Source organism: Pterocles gutturalis, unplaced genomic scaffold (assembly GCF_000699245.1).
Source record: "Pterocles gutturalis isolate BGI_N339 unplaced genomic scaffold, ASM69924v1 scaffold7384, whole genome shotgun sequence".
NCBI classification, from domain to species: Eukaryota; Metazoa; Chordata; class Aves; order Pterocliformes; family Pteroclidae; genus Pterocles; species Pterocles gutturalis.
In genome coordinates this window covers 1-3,478 of record NW_010130518.1, presented here as the reverse complement: position 1 = coordinate 3,478, position 3,478 = coordinate 1, and positions in this window count along the sequence as shown.

The window sequence follows — 3,478 nt, the reverse complement described above, 5'->3', positions numbered from 1 at the left end:
TCACATAAGCTGTATTTTCTTACTTAGGATTGCTCTGGCAACTGCTCTATGGTAACAAAATCTGTGCTTTCCAGAAGATTTCAGGAAAGTGAACTAGGGAATGGTTAGCAGTCTATGTATACTCCACAGTGAATATGAATTTAAGATCATTTCAAATCTCTTCCTGCTGGGATAGTGGAAAGACTGAGAGAGGGAAAAGTTTAGTGAGGATGAGTAACAAGAAATTAAGTCCTTGCATCAAGCCAAGTATGCGGGTTAAGCTTGTGAAGACCAACAAAGCAGGGTGAGACTGAGTAAGGTAAGCCGTGCTACTTAAATAATGATTCACAGATAAGCAACTAGGTAATGGACTGAAGGACTGAGGAAGAATAGGAGACTGGACTGTAATGTGAATACATACACTTAAAAATTTTCTTCAGAAGGTAGTAGATTTTGCAGTCCTCAAACTGATGCTTAGTCTTCCCACTATGTTTGCATTTGCTGCTGCAAAAAGCAGTGTCCTAAAAATTATAATGGAGAAAAAGCCTTTTAAAAGTTTCCCAAAGAGTACTACATCCCAATAACATTAATTTACATGATCTTCTAATACACATATTTTTTATCCTAAAAGTCATGTCGTCCATGACTTTGATTTCCATAAAACCTAGCAAGCTTTTCTGAGTCTGTCCTAATGTAACAAAAAAGGAGAATATGTTTGCTTCTGTATTTCTAAATTACTATATAATAGTAATTATTATAGTAATAGTTAATTCTGAAGACTCAGAACTTGTGATTGCTCCAGGAAGCTGTGAACACCTGAAATGTAACAATGAACGTCACAGCAATGGCCTGTCTTTTCTGTTCACTTAGCTTGGAGGATGTTGATGCGCTGGTGGTGGTATTTCTAAATATTGATTCACTAATTTTAAAACATTTCAGCCATCTTCCACTTTCTCAAAGTATCTGGAGACAATGGGGCATACACTGTGTCCTTCTTTTGCTTTCCTGAATGCAAGGACATGCTTAGAAAACACAAGTTTGAAAGAAGGTAATGTATGTTTAGAAGGAATGTGTTAGCATAAGAAAATTGTGGACTGAGGTTAAAGTGGAGATACAATGGATTTTGCAGAAATGAGATACAGCTTGTGGTTTGTGGCTTCACAGGGCACCCAGGCATGCACGTGGTCACTTACTGTGGCAAGCACAGTTGCTCAGGTGACAAAAATCGCAGAGTTTTGGATTGCTTTTTATTAAGAGGAACAGTAGCCTGCCTTTCAAAATGTACTGAAGTTAATTCCCCCAGAGTCCATCCATCTCTTCAACAGCACACGGTAGAGACACAGGTTGTAGTCACATTTTCACTGTTTTGTTCCAGTTTGTTTGTTTGTGATTGTGGTGTTGCTAGTGAGCAAACTATTTAACTGAAGTCCTTTTTTTGCTTCTGATGTGTTGCAGACTGATTTCAGACACCTTCCTGGTACCAACTTATTAAGTAACACTGTGTCCTGGTTTTACACAAAACCAGCTGCTCGTTCACTCTCCCCCCTTCCCCCTCCCAGGGATGGGGAAGAGAAGTAAAGGGGTAAAGAGAAAAGAGACTCATGGGTTGAGATAAGAACAATTTAATAACTAAACTACAATAATATTGAAAATAACAATAATGATGATAGTAATATATACAAATATACAAATGAGTGATACACAGTGATACTGCTCACCAACCAATGACCAAGGCTCAGCCTGTTCCTGGCTAATGATCCCACAACAGGGAGAGTCCCGAAACTGCACTCCCGGAATAGAGATAAGAGCCCAAATACCTGAGACTGATTGCTGACCAAGGGAGGGAGATGATCCTGGGAGAGGTACCACCCAGAGAGAGCTGAGCCGGAGCAAGGATAGACCCTCACCTATATACTGGGCATGACGTGCATGATATGGAGTAGATTATTGGCCAATTTGGGTCTCAATCCTAAACCTGAGGTCGAATCCTAAACCAGTAAATGGGGCTGTGCTCCCTCCCAGCTTCTCCTGCACCTGCAGATACTGGCACAGCAGAGAAGCTGAAAAGTCCTTGACTGTCCTGGCAGCAACTATAAACATCAGTGTGTTATCAGCCTTCTCCTCAGCACAAATCCAAAACATAGCCTCTCACTAGCTACTATGAAGAAAGTTAACTCTGTCCCAGCCAAAACCAGGACACACTGATGGATTCATCTACAAGCGGAATACTGCCCTAGATTTAGGGGAAGGCAACTCATCCAGCATACCACTTTTTTTTTTTTTTTATTGGTACAGTAAAATTCAGTTATTGTATGTATTTTCTTGTATGTTGTTGGTCTTGGCAGAATTACAACCACAGAGAGCTGTACTTTTTATACCAGTTTTGTTCCATGTCTCATGGTACAACCAATTTATTAATGGTTTTCTGATTTCCTTTCTTGTTTGATAGATAGGAGGTCTCCATTTTGTCTACCGGCTCTTTCTCAGGATCCTGACTGAAACATTTTAAATAAGTTTTCAAGTTTGACGATAATTTACATGAGATTTGCATAAACGTTCTTAGTCTTTATTAGTCAGAGCCTGAAACTCAAATATTTATCTATATGATAGCACTCCTGCCTTTACCTTTGCACCCCTTTCCAGCCTGGATTTCAGAGGCCGGTTTCAGCGCACAGAGGCTGCGTGGGCACCCATTAACCACAACCACCGTTAAACAAAGTTGCTGTTGAGTGAGTTGCTCTCACCGAAGGAGGTGGCAAACACTGGGGCTGCAGCAAGAGACGGCGAACAGGGCGAGATGTCTTTTCTCATGGGGGGAGTTTGCAGGCCTCAGGCAAAGCAGTCAGAAGAGGAACTGCCTGAGCATTTTTGCAGCCTCAGGCTTTAGTGTTACTAAACCAGTTCCAGTTGGTGAACTGGGGGGTTTGGTGGTTCTCCTGGTTGCTGTTCCCAGAGAACGGGCTATCTGAAAGCGTGTGTAAGAAGTCTGTGTGAAAAATTCTCAGGTTGCTATCAACTTTTTTATTTGCAGAAGCAGCAGGTTAAGGTAGAGCTGACCTCCAGCATGGTTCAGAGGAGGCTGTTGAGCAGCAGAATAGCAGTTCCAAAGTCTGCATAAGCCTGGACCAGCCAGGAGATGAGGACGGGTGAGAAGTCACTAGCAGCGTGCGACAGTGGTGGCGGGGACGGCAGCAGCACCTCGCGCAGGCTCTGGGCTGAGGATCGTTTGTACAAACCGATTAACCGCGGGTCCAGCTGGCGCCTAATCCTGGTTCATCCCCGGGAGAGGCAGGGGAGGCTGGAGGGCGGTACGGCCTCCCACGGGAAAAAAAAAATATAACCGTAAACAAACCAAAATCAAAGAAACAAACAAACAAAAAAGCCTCAGGTTGTGGTTTTGCGTGGTGGGTTTGTCTGGTAGGAGGGGAAGGGCTCAAACCAACCCCAGCACCTCCTGGCAGCGACCGCACACAAGGAGGCGGGCGGCGGTGGCGGGGCG